The sequence below is a fragment of the Molossus molossus genome, unplaced genomic scaffold (genome assembly GCF_014108415.1).
Source record: "Molossus molossus isolate mMolMol1 unplaced genomic scaffold, mMolMol1.p scaffold_m16_p_8, whole genome shotgun sequence".
Lineage (NCBI taxonomy): Eukaryota > Metazoa > Chordata > Mammalia > Chiroptera > Molossidae > Molossus > Molossus molossus.
In genome coordinates this window covers 52322491-52339107 of record NW_023425402.1, presented here as the reverse complement: position 1 = coordinate 52339107, position 16617 = coordinate 52322491, and positions in this window count along the sequence as shown.

Sequence of the window (16617 nt, the reverse complement as noted above, 5' to 3'; positions counted from 1 at the left end):
AGATAGTAAACCATGAAATCTGACACTCAAGAAAAATCAATTTATTTTAGTGAGACTAACTCTTGTTGTTACCTTAAATATATTACTTATCCATTCTTTTGAGAACGAGATGGGGAAGAGGAGCTGCTCCTATTTTCATTTCCTTGGTTCTAGGATACTCCATATAATTACTCTGGTAGTCCACATTTATTTCTCATTTCTCCCCAAAAGTATCCTTTCGTCACCCCCAGGTCAGTCTGTTTTCCCACAAACACACCATGGTAATTTCTATCCCAGTTCTTCTCCTCCAAGTGCCACTTTCTCCATGATTTTTTTTTCCCCTTTCTTATTTCTTACTGACTCCTGGTCTCACTAGCAATTTTCAGTATTCTTTTCTCTAGGTGCAATCTATGCAGTTGTGTTCAATTTTCATATGTGGAGCAATGTCTCCATTGAAACTGAAATGTTATAGCCTCAGTGATCAATTGTGTACTTCAGAGTCATTCAAAGTTACAGAAAATAATTTAATACCATAAAATCTTGCCTGCTGAAAGAATGACTCACTAATGCTTTTCTGTAGCCCAAAGGTACCCTTTTTTCCTAAATACAAACTTCTAGTACCTACAGCATGAAGGTCTCTAGCTAACTGATCACTCCTGTAAAGCAGTGCTACATTTCAAATTGCTGTTTTAACAGATGGTTAAGATAAAGGGAAAATGGGAATAAAAATTTCAAGTGCAGCAATCCCTTTTTCAACTACTTTACTTGCTAAACTTACCTTCCTAAAATTGTAGGCCCTCAGGGCAAGGGCTTGTCTTCTGTATGCCTTTTGTGTGCCTACAACACATGATAAGTAATAATACATCTCACACATTATAGCAGCACAGAGCATTTCTATTTTATCCAGATTATACTTTCTTTTCATTTTTTTTTTTTTCCAATTGGCTGTACTGTAATGAGCTATGTGGTAAAGTCAGATGATTTGTTTGTTTGTTTGTTTGTTTGACAGTGCCCTCATTAGATGAACTTTTAATTTGAAAAACAACATGAGAAAAACAATGTCCTTTTTATAATTCCACTGGAAGAATTTATTATAGAAAAACATGCATTAGTAGTAAACAAATACCTTTTTCTTACTGATTCTATATTTAATTGCAATGAGACATGATTCTACCATACTTTGTGTCATCCTTCCCATTTTTCTTCTTTAAAAAAAATCCCAATTTTTCCCAACAAATATTTATAATTTACCTGGAATACATGTAGAGACTTTCAACATTTCACTATGTAATTTAAGGAAGTAGTTGTTGGTTATATGACTGGCACTATTTAGGGAATTGGTTTATGTTAGAGTTTTATATCAATAGATATTCTTTACGCCTCATCTATTATGTGTTCCTAAATTAGTGGATCAGTGGAAAAACCTTCAAGAGCAAAACCATGTGGCAACCAGGTGCTCAAAGAAAGACCTCTTGCAATGTGTATTAATGATATTAAAAATGTAAGAAACATAAAGAGGGAGTGAACAGTAGTCTATTCAGATTCTATGTTCTTCCTATAGCCCCTTAGCTACAGTGAATACAAATTAATAAATACATTCATACCTCAACAAAAACTAGACCAAAAATGCAATTCTATAACCATTGCATTGCTATTGTTTCGTTTCCCTTCTATGATCTGTTTTCATATAACACCTTCTGTCTAACTATTTATCTACCTATTTATCATCTAATTATATTTCTATGAGGCCAGACATTAAACTGGGGAGAACAGTCTGTGCTCAAATAAAATAGGGATGTCAGGAATGCTGTCCATCATACCTAAAATTTTTAATTTTGCTAACATGATTGGCTCAAATGAGCCCACATGGAATATTTTTATGACTAGGGTATACCTCTCAAGAAGTTCAACATCTGAGACATTTAATTCTGTATAGTACAACACTAATTTAAGAAAAAAAAGCAATTTACACAAGAGAGACTTGACAATTAGATGTTTCCCACCACATGTTAGTCTTTAATATCAAATTATTTTTATCTGCACCCAGAAACTTATATTTTGGTTTTTATTAGTGTGCAAAATAAATGATGAAATTCACTGAAATTTATTATTGTGTTCTCATTTTTGAGTAATCTATGTACTTCACCCTATACACTTGTACACTAGCCTGTTTAGTATTGTTTTCTACCACTATTTTAGTTATTATAATGCAATTTGTTTTTAAGATGTTTTGCTATAAGAACAAACAAAGCAGTAGCAATACACTGAAAAATAGTAAACTGTTAGGGTGTTGTGTTTATTTTCAATCCTCATAAGACGAAAGGTCTTCATGTAGGAGAGCTACAGCAGCAGATGTACTTACACTGTGGATCACAGAGCAGTAATAAACCACACTGCAAACAAACCAGTCAACATTCATATTCTACTGTGCTCTTCTGATTTGACTACATTCTGCAACGTGTGTTATTTATTCCTTTGTGGCTTCTCTTTCTTTTATTTCTTTTATGTCCTGGTGAATCATTTTTACCCACACTACCCAGACAAAGTTTGTGCACAAAGATAAAAGAATAAAATAAAACCCTGATCCTGAATGTAGAATGTAAGTTTCCCAAGATTCAAGTTGTCTTCAAGGAAATACTTAGGGAAATAGACAATACATATTGGCATGCAATTAGGAAATGATGGAATTATTTAGTATCAGCTAGGGCAATATAAACAGTATTGCACCTGGAGAAGCATGTTCCTCCTTTGTAAGAATGGTTACTTAAACTATGGGCAGGAATACGTTGTGACTTTAAGGAATTTACAGAAAACAGATAAATGAAAATACTGAATAACATTGACTCTCTTCGCAGTCCCATTTCCAGGAATGGATACTTACTCTACTGTAGAGTTTCTTTGATACACATAATAAACAAACTAATTATTATAGGCTTCACAAAGGCAAATTTTACATTTATTATTGAAAAAACCAGTGAAAGCTAGAGATATATGTAGGTACCCTACATTAAATATGTATAAAATTTGGATCATTCTGATTAAGTTAAAACTTTAATAGTTTAATCAATTTTAGCTGCAATAATTATAAGAATGTGAATGATAATTTAATGCTTTCCTGATTAAATTCTAATTCTATTTATTTAAATAAATTAAATTTATTCTATTTATAATTTATCCTATAAATTAGTATAAATAATTTTATATTGATTACAAACTGAGATTTTGAAAAACAAAACAAAACAAAATTATTTACAGCTTGTGTTACCTTATGGTCAAGTTGGTTGTACTACACACTATTTGATTCCTACCTCTTTCTTTTTTTCATTAATAATCAAGTGTGAGATGAGGCAGAGACTGGCTGAAAGCTTATTTCTATTTTGTGAGATTCTGTTCTGATGGGAGGGTAAAATGTTTTTTAGGAGCCAGGGAAAAAGATTAAAATATTTCAAGTGGAGTTATTTGTTTATCAGCAGCAGAACTGGAGTGCTCAGAAAAAGCACTTTTAAGGAAATGGTGAAAACCACTATCTTGATTTACAGTTAAAACGTGGGAGGAAAAGCAGTGAAAGTTTTTCACTAGATAACTTGATTGTTCTCATATAGAAAAACCCCTAATAGCTATTACTACCACATCCTGCTTGTAGCTATACTTACTGGGTAAGTTAGGCGCTTCCAAATTTCTACTCACTAAATCCTATAAACCCTGCTTTCTTTTTTTAGACAATCAATGATTTTATTAAATGAGTAAACACAAATTCTTATTTGTATAACCTTTTGCGCTTTAATAATTTAAATATAATTTCTTTAAATGTTTCAGATATATTACATAGCTCATCATATCATAAAAACATGGATTTAAAAAAATGTGTTTATACTTTGTTTTAAAGGTATTTTTTAGTTTTCATTTTTAAAAATTATTTTTATTAATTTTTGTTACACGTGTCTCTCCTTTTTCTTCCATTGACACCCTCCTCCCCATCCCCCAAACCCCTTCCCCAGCTTTGCTGTCTATGTTCATTGGTTATGCATACATGCATATAAGTTCTGTGGTATAAACCCTGCTTTCAAAATATATGCTGAATGCTATGCACCACACCATCCCCATGATAAACGACCACAAAAAATGTGTACCTATTCTTGACATGACCTCAAAAATACCCTTCTATTGACCACAAATCCTCTCTTACTTTCTTACTATTTGTTCATCACTTAACAGCCTACTCAGTTCAAAGGGTCTAAGTTTCATTCTCACACTGTACATTTTTGTGTCATACCATTGTGTTAGGGTAAATTCCAAGACTCTTTCAATGATCCCAGAATGGTCTCTGTCATTTCCCCCTCTCACTGTATACTCATACTGGCTGATTTTCAGTGCCTTGAATGTGATCTTTACATATCAGAATATGCTCCCTTCCACTTACTGGAATAATTGATTCTCTGACAACCACTCACCCCTTTCTTAGTTAACTCCTACTCATACTTTATATCTAATGAAATGACATTTCTCAATGTCCCTGTTCCCCACAGCTCACAGTAACATGTATTTTACAATATTAAAGAATGGATTTCTTGTGCAGTTATTTTCACTTAAAATATGTTTTCTTTTTGGACTGTAAATTCTCTTTCTCTTCCCCCTTCCTCCCCACGTGTGTGTGTGTGTGTTTATGTGTGTGTATTTTGCTATGTGCTGAGATATAGATATATAAACCACACAGTCATATTGTTGACACTCAATAAAAATCCATTGCAGGAATATATTATAAATAAAGAGCATTCACTGTATACAAAAAGTATAAACTATAAATACTTTATATTAATATAGATTAACACTTTATATAATAGAAAATAACAAAGATATAAACTTTGGAGTAGGAGAAAGTTCATTGTACTAGAAATTTCCTTAGAGGATAGTTTTATAATATAGAGACATAATAGGGAAATTTGTACTAAATGTCTATATTTTTATTTAAAAGTAACTAACATTAGTGACAATAGTAACTATAATATACTCAGTATTAAAATGAAACATGTATTGTACTTATTTTTCTACATAGTCTTTGATTTAATATGTTTACATATTCCTGAAAAAGAAAAGTTCCTACACTTCTAGAAAAAGATTGCCTAATAACAATTATACAAGTAACACTCCAAACCAGTTTTAGGTCTCTTTATTCAATAAGCAAATACTTTCCTCCTTAAGCAGGCTTTTGCATACCAACCAGTCAATGAGAGGTGCTCTTTATTAAAGTTAACCAATCACAGATTCTCTCCACTAGATACACCTCTGAGTGCCAACCACATAATGGAAGTCTTACCTAAGCAATCATGCATCTACAGATGATATCATCCCACTGCTGCCTTTGAAATTTCATGAATCTCTAAACCCTACACTTTCTAAAAAAAAAAAAAAGCTGATATAAGATGAGAAGTCTGTTCAGAGAAAAGCATAGTTCAGAGAGGCTATAACTAACTGGCATAGTTCTTGCTTAATATAACAAGGAATGCATTAGGCTGAGTCTTCTTATTTCAGTTAGTCAGTGGTAGTCTCATTTTGCTTTGACACTCCTAAATCACCTATTATGATATTCATTTTACAGAAGAGGAAAATAAGAATAAAAAAATCTAAGTGACTTAAATGAGGTTGCAGGTATAATAATATATCAATAAGGGAACACTGACCAAATTGCAAATATAATTTTTTATCACTATAATTTATAGCATGTCCTTGATAAATGCACTTTATCTATGATTTTAAAAGAATATCTACCTGCCAAATCATTTAAGAGCATGAAAGCCAACAAAACAGAAGAGATAATAATGGAGAGAAATATCAAGGAATCATAAAAAATAAAAATAAAACACAGGACACAAATTAGAAATAAGTACATTTGTTATGAAATTCATATAAAATATTTAAACATATAAATTAAAAGTAAAGTACCTTCAGTTTTCTTAAGTAACATATAAAACCAAAAAATACTTAAAAGAGATAAAAAGATAAACTTTCAATAGAATTAAATAGTAAATATGTATAATTGGTGGAGAGAATGAAATAAATTCAGTTGAATATTAGTTTGAGATCACCAGGCAATTGTGTTAATATAAGATGAATATTGGTATATTTAGTTATAAATGCTCTAGTTAAAAAATTGTACCAAAGAGCCATGGATGCTGTGGCTCAATTTGTTAAGCATCCTCCTGTGCACCAAAAGGTCACCAGTTCCATTCCTGGTCAGGACACATACCCAGGTTGCAGGTTAGATCCATGGTTGCGATACGTTCAAGAAGAAACCAATCAATATTTCTCTCTCACATTGATGTTTCTCTCTTTCTCTCGTTCTTGCTTTCTTTCTACCTAAAACAACAACAACAACAACAAAAAAACAATAAAAACATTTAAAAAAATTACACCAAAGAAATATTTCAAAATTTCAGGAGAAAACTAAAAATACACATATTGAATGAATTTTTGAAGGCTAGCATGGGTGAAAATGGTAAATGGTTAACATATTAAATTATAAAGAATATAGTTCTAGATAATTTTTAAATAAAATAAATATTATAAAATTTAAAATTTTTAAATAAACTTTTAGATTAAATACATCATTTTATCTCTATTTCTTCTGCAACTCCAATGAAACAAAATTGAGTGTATATAAAAAAGAATAAATTTACAAGGATAGATATAAGAATCAGAGATAACGACAGATAAGAAATGCCAACGGAGTTTGCAAGATAAGTAGATGTACAAATAATACATGACATGGGGTTTACATACATCTCCCTGCCTGACAAAAGATAAATTAGTAGCTAGGAGTGGGAGAAGGATAGTCCAGGGATCCCGTAGACTCCTTCCACAGAATTCTCTGAATATTCTCAGTGATTTGGGACCATTGCATCTCTCTGAAACATGTGTGCAAGGGAGAGATGCTGAGAAGAGGACTGTTTGCAAGTGTATGAAGGAAATTGGAATTGCAGCCACTAGCTAGCTAACAGATTGTCCTCCTCTATTCCTATAGAAAAGAAAATTTACTTCCTAGGGAAAGGGAATAAATAAGAGAAACTATTTTGGGGCCCACTAAACCCTGATGAAGGTGGGAAGAGGTGCCTTACTTTGTGAAACTCCCATTCTACACCTTATACCCGCAAACCACACCAGGACAAACTTAGAGTCCTCTTTAGGAAACCGACCAATTCCAGAGAAAAATGCCGACAGATACAGATTTTGGTGAGGGTGGAGATAGGAGTTAATGCTCAACATAAAGCAGCCTGGTCTCATTGTGCACAGTGGATTTAAAAGCTTGTCAGTGGACAAATCAGTCCACATATGCGCTTTCTCTCAACATTTGATGCCTAATTTATAAGTATGAGAAGAAATCACCAAGAAACATTAGATACTGAGAAACAGCTAAAAACAAAAAAAGATGGACACAACAATAAAACACCTAACTCATTTGGATAATGTTATTTATATGACAACTATAATCCTGCATATATCCTGATAAGAATAATTAGATGATTGAAGACTTTACAACACTGATTTAAAGCATGCCTTAAATACCACACAGCTGAAGAAAGATCATCAGTGTATTTTGCACTTTCAGAAGCCACACTGCATGAAAATTCATTGCATAGATTACAATCATTAAGCCCTATTGGACCGAAGTCTCAAGAACACATTTTCTTGTTTTGACAAGTTCATGTTATTCATTATTGAGTGATGTATCAGGATGTTTCTGTCAGGTTTGCTAGAAATATTCATTATTCTCATTAGCAATCAATAACTTGACTGGCGGGCAACTCCCAGAGAGAGAGAGAGTGAGGATATTTAACAGCCTGCTTTGCCATGCCACATCATTTAACTTTATCTGTCAAGCTTCGCTAATATGACAGCACAGAGAATGCCACAGAACAGTGCTTCATAATTAGCTTTCTATTTCCTTTGATATTTTTGTTTTTTTTTTATGAGAGGCAGTATATCTTATTACAATATATCATTCTAACACTTTGTAGCCTGTTTGAGATTTTAAGATGTGTTCTTCTTTCTACTTTAAGAGAGAGAGGAAGGGTAAGGTACACTTCAACATAATTAATGATTCCCAGATCCCAAAACACATTTGCCTATAATTGCCAAATGTCATGTCATAATATTTATTATTTCCAACATCCATTCAAGTCATGGCATTGTTAGGAAAAAACTGTTTACATATTTTACATTTTGTCATACTGTAATAGATGAGTCATGGTACTATTTTGTTTTGCTTGCTCCAACTCTAACCTTGACCTCAACACTAAAAAGTTTGTATTTTGAAAACCAGATTAAGTATTATCCTTCAGGTATTTGATATCTGAGGGAAAAAAGTACTGAAGTCCAAAATCTATTGCTTATAAGTCTGGGTTGAGCACAGTTAATGGAGGATCGAATTTCCAACGGAGAAAATAAAATGTCTGAGCCGTCGGGAGATCACATCCACAACACAAAGCCAACATGGAGAAAAACAGCTTAATTGCATGTGCCTTAGTGCTGGTGGGCTGAGCTGAAAAGGGTTCAGCCTTGAATAACAGTTGTGGTGTAGGTTATAAACTCTACTTCAGCCTTCTGGCGGTTTCTGCTGACTTACTCTGCCTGGCCCATTGTCCACTTTGGGTTGGACTGGTCTGGTATTTCATCCTGAATTTTCTAGGTGATTCATTGCCTTGCGGATAACCTGATAACCCGTACTCAACAGAAGGCTGAACAAAAGTCATTCAAGCAACACGTTTCTCACAGTTTTTGTCTTTTGCAAGCTTTTACCTTTACCCTTCAAAGCATTAGTAACCCTTTCAGAAATACCTTGTAAATCAAACTCCTCTAAATCATTTATATCTTAAATGGATGAATTATGAGATAAATCCTAAAATTATTAGACAATCACAGTTTAAATAAACTCAAATACAAACAGAAATCATACCTCAAACTAGTAAATATAAAGGTATAAATAAAAATGCATTCTGAATTACTAATATCTTAGCACTTCCATCACCGAAACCTTAATGTGAATCACATCCTTGTTTATCTGTATGACTCTAAGGTCTCCCTTGGCCCGCACTGGCCCCACAGAGCTCCTTTTATCAACAATTAGAAAGGAGCTCCGGGAGGTTGTGCAAATGGAAGGTTTTTATAGGGGAATGGGTGGAGCAAAAGAGCTATTAACAAAATATGAGCAAAGGTTATTTTTAGACTAGAACATCTTTTGGGGGGAGGAAAAGGCAAAAGTTTTTATATGCAGATTGCCTTTTATTTCTATGGGGATGATAAGGACCCATGTAACAGAGTAGTGGTGCTTAACCAGAACATTTTAGACTGGTTGATTAAGATTATATTTCTGGAAGAGACTGAAACTGCAGTTAGGCTAGAATTAGATGTGATATTAAATCTAGATTTGATATTGTGGGCTTTTTTTTTTTCTTTATTGATTTTAGAAAGAGAGGAAGAAAGAGGGAGAGAGAGAGAAACATTGATGAGAGAAAACAATTGCTGCCTGCTGCATGTCCTTCACTGGGGATTTGGCCCACAACATGGGCATGTACCCAGACCAGGAATTAAACTGGCAACTTCTTGGTGCATGGGTCAATGCTCAACCACTGAGCCACATTCAACGGGTGTGGGCTTTTAACATGAATGATGTCATTTTGGGCTTCTGAGTTTTTCTTTAACAAATATGTATATCAGATCGTATTACCTTTTTTTTGCACATATAAATGAATTTCCATTACAAATTAAGTAGTAAATTTTCTGGTTGCCAGGGAGTGCTAGGCTTTACATAAAATGTGTTCGGTTTCCATCCTTCATCCTCTCCTCTGTTCAGGATGCACATCCTCTTTGGCTTTTCCTGCCCTTATATCACAGCACTTGTACTTGTTCTTCTTTCCACACATTTTCCCCAGATCTTAGCTTCTTTGCTTCAGTTTCACATTTGGGGTCTCAATGTATATGCTCCTGCCATGAAGCTGTGCGATGGCCAATGAACTCTGTCGCAGCAAAACTATAACTAACCTTGCTTACGCTATTATCAGCCAGTAGCTTAAGGAAAATCACTTCTGCTTCCCTTCTGCTCATCAAATCTTGTCAGTGAAATTAACTGACAGAACCTAAATGATATCCAGAATCCTAGCAGCAAAAGAATCTGTAAATATACTGTTTTAGCTTCACAATTTCCCCTACTAAACATAGAGGAATGGAAATTGAGTAAATACAAGCTATATAAATACAGATATAAATATATATGGATAGCTATTGATGCTAGATTGATTGAATGATAGATAAATGGATGCTATCAAGTACTGAACCGAAAATAATGCTGCTTAGCTACACTCAAGACTCTTAAATAAAGACCAGCCCTGTGGGAATTCAGGAAACATGTTCAGGACAATTCCTCTTTATTGGGTCTGAAAAGAAGGCAAGTGATTGCTTTTCTGCATGACAAATTACATTTTTATGTGCATTTTCAGATGTCTCCAAGGAGGGCTAAACATATCCTCTTGATGCTAGACAAACATTATTCAATTAGCTGGGATTCCTTTGCTACTGTTTCACTATCTAAAACTTCCTAAACATACTTAGAGATATTCTTGAGTTTCTCTTTCTCTGTGAAGCATTAGTCTCATAATAAAGCCCCTACAAAAAGCTCTATTTCAGAAATGCTCCCAAGTATAAGACATTTTCGTCATTCATTCAATAATTTCCCTTTATTAATTAAATTTGTTTTAATTATTACCGTGTTCAACTTGAACCATACATTGTCCTAGGCACTAGGCACAGTCCATCAATGGGCCAGAAAAACTGACATTTGCATTCTGTGTAGTAAATGCTGTTCTCTGTATTTGTATTTTATAGCCTCCACTGTCAATACTTGATTCTCAGGTCTCTCGGTCCTTGTAAACATTCTAATCGTATTACAAGAAATGAAGTTACATAATCCTTTTATTATCAGGGACTCAATAACCTAGATTATCCCTCCACAGGAGTTTCTCTCAACAAAGGTCTCGAGTTGATGTACCTCTCCTTTTCTGTCGTTCTGCACAGCACCTCAAGAGTTGGGTCATTTATCCTTCTGTGATTGCTAATGATCTATCATCTCTGTGTCAGTCCAATGCTGTGATAACTAAACTCTAGTGAGCTTTATCCAAACCACAGAGGATCCACAGATAGGATCAATCTGCCTTTGGAAACTGCAGTTTTCAACCATTTTCTTCCTAAATCCGGAGCTCTAGGCAACTGGATGTACCTTGCTGTGCTGCTTCTCCTGGCTTGTAAGCATTCAGGACAGGGTTTCAAGTTGGTGGGACCCAGTCTTGGGTCTTACATTGACTGCCTTATCCCTGAATTTTTATCATCTCACTCAGGGATATTTCTCTTTTTCTCAGCATCAAACCTTTTTACTTCAAGAATTTGTCGAGACTTTCTTATGTTACACAGTGGAATAAATAGCAATTTATTAAATCATGGAAGATAATCTAATTTAAATAGTATGCCGTCCTCATAGACATACTACAAACATGGTTAGGAAAAATGGTTCTGCCTTTTCTGTCAGTCCTTCATTACCACCTGTCTTGGCACCTAGTGCTGTCTCTGTCACACCCTGCTCTGTGGCAGGTTTGTCACTGTCCATGGCTCAGAGATTCTAGAATGACTGCAGAGTCTTCTCAGCTCCTGTAACTGCAAATACTACTCAGGATTCATGCTTCCACTGTCTTCTCTTTCAAGGTATTTTTACATAAAAACTATTTTTTGCCAGCAGGCAATGAAGCCCTATGCAGTATCTAGGAAAAGTCACTTTCTGATGATTTTCAAAAGTGCCTGCCCCTATAGTTCCAGAGATAACTTCTCTCTACACTCTTTGTTGTACTGCTCTGATGAGTTTTCTTTTTCCCAGAGTTCGGCTGTGGACTGGAAAGGTTATCCAATGATTGGTTATATTTTGTTTGGAAAAGTAAAATTTCCACATCTAGAAATGTCAGAGTTGCCACAGATTCACTGATTATATGACCATAGTATTTGTTACACAATTAAGCACATTTTCTCTGGCTTAAGCAGCCTATAATTTTATAGTTAAACATGACTTATAAAGTTGAATTTCCTGTTAAACAAATCCTGCCAATGCCCTTGTACTTATAGAAATTCTGACCATCCTTTCCTTTACAAGTTTAAATTGTATCCCATGGATCTTTTCTTGATCCCCTTTTGGAATACCTGATCTTTCCTCTGTATTGTCATAGAATGTTATTTTTTTTTATTTTAATGAAAGTACTTTCTTCTGTACATGTGGAATTGATAGCTTGTTGTTTGTGCATTTTTAAAAAAATATCTAATACGCTTTCCCAATTAGGAGTTGCATTTATAGCAGGCACTTTTATGCCATCTCTCTGAGAATGTAATACATTCTAAATAGTTGTTATTCAAAATATATTTGGAAAATTCTTTTTTTACATAGTTAAAATATAAGCTTAAAATAAAATGCAGGCATTTAAATGTACAACTAAATTAATTTTCAAAATTAAAATTGAGATAAGGAATAACACTAGCACCTCAAAAACCTCTCTCAGGCCCTTTCTAGTCATTAATATTATTATATATTAGTTTAGTCTGTTTTTTAAACTCACATTAATGAAATAATATGTTTTGTATTTCTTTGTGTCTGGCCTCTTTCATTCAAAATATTTTCTGTGAAATTCATAATTCTAGTTGCATATAGTAGGAGCTCATTTTATTTCACTTAAGTATTTCCTTGTGTAAATATTTTACATTATATTTATTCATTCTAATGTTGATGAACACTTTTGACTTGTTTCAAGTATTTGGCAATTGTGGGTAATATATATATTTCGTACAAATATGTTCTCAGGTTAGTTGAATGCATGTCTAGGAAGAACTGGCTGGCATCAGCTGTGCATATGTTAAACTCTGGAATATATCGTCAAACAGTGTCCTGAAGTGAATGTACTCTCTCAGTCCTGGTATGTGGGCTTTCTGCTATTCCACATTGTCCTCAGCACTTGATCACATTAAAACAGATATTATTTTTTCTACTTTTTAAGTATTCCATGGATGTGTGTCAATATTTCATTATTTATTTTAGTTTATTTTTAATTAACTTTAATTTTCAGTTATGTTTACACTCAGTAGTATTTTGTATTAGTTTTAGGTATTCGGTATAGTGGTTAGACAATCACATACATAATTTAAAAAGTGGTCCTTCTGTCCGGCCGGTGTGGCTCAGCGGTTGAGTGTCGACCCATGCACCAAGAAGGTTGCCAGTTTGATTCCCGGTCAGGGCACATACCCAGGTTGTGAGCCTGATCCCCAATGGGGGGAGTGCATGCAAGAGGTGGCCAATCAATGTTCTCCCATCGATGTTTCTATCTCTCTCTCTCTCCTTTCCTCTCTCTCTAAAAATATTAATTTTTTAAAATGGTCTTCCAATCTTACAAGTAGGCACCAGACACTGTACATAGTTCTTACAATATTAATTTCTATAATCCCTGTGATGTACTCTGCATTTCTGGGGCTATTTTTTTTACTATCAATTTATAGTTCTCAATGCCTTCACCTTTCACCCAGCTCCCCAAACTTCCTCTGGCAAACATCAGTCTTTTCTTTGTATCTAGGAGTCTGTTTCTATTTTGTTTGTTCATTTATTTTACTAGGGATCTCATCCTATTTCTTATTTTATCTGGGTTGCTAGGCATCTCAGAGCCAAATTTAGTGCTTGGTTTCACCTTGTACCTTTTGACTTCCTTTACACATTTTGTTACTCCTTAGTCCCCTTTGACAACCACCAATCTCCTCTTCTTTTCTCTGTTGATGACCATTTAGATTGTCTCCATACCTCGGCTATTATGAACCATGATGCAATGAACAAGTGAGTGCATATATCTTTTTGACTTAGTGTTTTCATTTTCTTTGCATAATACCCAGAAGTGGATTCAGTGGATTATATGGTAGTTCTATCTTTAATATTTTAAAACTCATCTTTATTGTTGAATGTATTACAGATATCTCCTCTTTCTTTCCCCATTGACCCCCTTCTCCCCAATCCCACCCACCTCCTGCCTTTCCCCCACTATTGTTGGTGTCCATTGCTTCTGCATATATGCATAGAAGTTCTTTGGTTTATCTTATCCCCCCTCCCCTCTCTTCCCTTTGAGGTTTATCATTCTAACAACCAATTTTCACTTCTTAATTCCTTCATCTTTTTCACCCATCCCTCCAGTCCCTATCCATCTGGCAAGCAACAGAAAGTTATCTGTATCTATGAGTCTGTTTCTGTTCTGCTTGCTCATTTTGTTTGTAAATTCAATTGTTGACAGACATGTATTAATTGCATTTTATTGTTCATATTTTTGTTCTTCTTCTCTTTCAAGAAGACCCTCAGTATTTCATATAATACTGGTTTGGTGGTGATGAACTTCCTTTAGTTTTTCTTATCTAGGAAACTGTTGATATGTCCATGGATTTTAAATGATAGCTTTGCAGGATAGAAAAATCTTGGTTGTAGGTTGTTGCTTTTCATCACCTTGAATATCTCTTGCCACTCCTTTCTAGCCTGCAAAGTTTCTTTTGAGAAATCAGCTGACAATCTTATGGGAGCTTTCTTGTAGGTAACTGCTTTTCTCTTGTTGCTTTTAAGATTCTCTCTTTGTCTTTAACCTTTGGCATTTTGATGATGATGTACCTTGGTGTGGGCCTCTTTGGGTTCAACTTGTTTGGGACTCTCTGAGCTTCCTGGACTTATGTGTTTGTTTCCTTTACCAAGTTAGGGAAGTTTTCTGTCATCATTGTTCAAATAGGTATTCAATTTCTAGCTCGCACTCTTATCCTTCTGACACCCTTATGATATGAATGTTGGCACACGCAAAGTTGTCCCAGAGGCTTCTTACACTATCCTCATTTCTTTGGATTCTTTTTGCTGTTCTGATTGGGTGTTTTTTGCTTCCTTATATTCTAAATTGATGGTTTGCTTCTTGGATTTACCTACTCTACTATTGATTCCTTATAAATTATTCTTAATCTCAGTTAGTGCATCCTTTATTTCTGACTAGTCTTTTATTATGTTATTGATGTTCTCACCTAAGTTCCTTGAAGTTCTCATTAAGTTCCTTGAGCAACCTTATAACCAGTGTTTTGAACTCTGTGTCTGATTGATTGCTTATATCTATTTTGTTTAGTTCTTCTCCTGGAGTTTTGTTCTTTTCTTTCATTTGGGACATGTTTCTTTATCTCCTCATTTTGGTTGCTTCCCTGTGATTTTTTTCTATGTATTAGGTAGAGTTGCTTTGTCTCCTAGGCTTCGTAGGGTGGCTTATTGTTGTAGGTGTCCTATAGGACCCAGTGACACAGCCTCACTGATCACCCCAGCTGGGCCATCAAGGTACACCCTTTTGGTGTAGTTGAGTCTTGCTGCTATTGGCACATCAATGGGAGAGATTTACTCAGGTGATCAGCTGTAAGGACTGGCTGTGCCCACTGACCACTAGCCTCTGACTCCCTTGGAGGATCAGTTGTGTAGGGGCCTACCACGCAGAGCAAGACTTACTTCATCAGGGCGCTGGTACCCACTGAGTGCACTCATTGAGTATCTCACTTGTGGAGGTGATTGGGTGGTGGTGCTTTGATGTGGTGTGAAACTTTCCACTGGATGTGTTGGCTCTGACGCAAGGTCAGCCTCTGCCTCTGTTCTACCCAGGGCTACCCAGCATAAGCTACAAATGATCAGCAGATGGCTACTTCTAATGCCAGGCCTGGGACCACTTAATGAGAGGTATGGGACTCGCTGAGACCAGATGCTGCTTATTTGAGAGATTTTAGGTAACTCTGAAGCATGAGTCAAGACAGGCCAATCCTATAATAAAGCCTTTGGAAACAGCTTGGGTGGGCCCAAAAGTTGGGTGGGGTGGGGCCTCAGGGAATCACCATGGTGGGTCAAACAGTGTGAGCCAGGTTGCTGGAGTCCCAGACATGGCCCCATCTGCCGCCCCAGGAAGGGCTCACCAAAGGAACAAAGGCCTTGCCAGCATGTCTGTCTGAGAGAAAGCTGCCTTTCCAGCCCTTGACCTGAGGCCTAACAGCTCAGCCCTTCTCTGTATGTCTCTGGTGCCTTTCAAGCTGCCTTCCCTCATAGCTTAGAGAGAGCAAGTCCAATTAAGTCTATGTGTGGGTCCTTTAAGTGGAACTGCCTGAGACTCCCACAGTCTCAGTTCCTGCTGGTTTTTCCAGCCAGAAGTGATGGGGACTCTTCTTCCTGGCACTGGAACCCTGAGCTGGGTGCCTGGTGTGGGATGGAGACCCTTCACTCCTCAGGGAGGAAATTCCCAGCCGAGGTGTCCCTCCTGATTTTTTCTGCCATACATGGGTGTGGGACCAACCTGTCCATGCCTCCGTTTCTCCTACCAGTCTTGGTGTAGCTGCTTCTTTAATGTCATAGTTGTAGGACTTCCATTCAGCTCAACTTCAGGCAGTTCTGAATGATGGTTTTGCTGTAGTTTAGTTGTAATTTTGATGTGATTTTGGGAGGAGGCGATACCATGTTTACCTACATCACCATCTTGAACAGAAGTCTTATTTTTAAATTTTTAAGAAATTTCCATACTGTTCTTCATA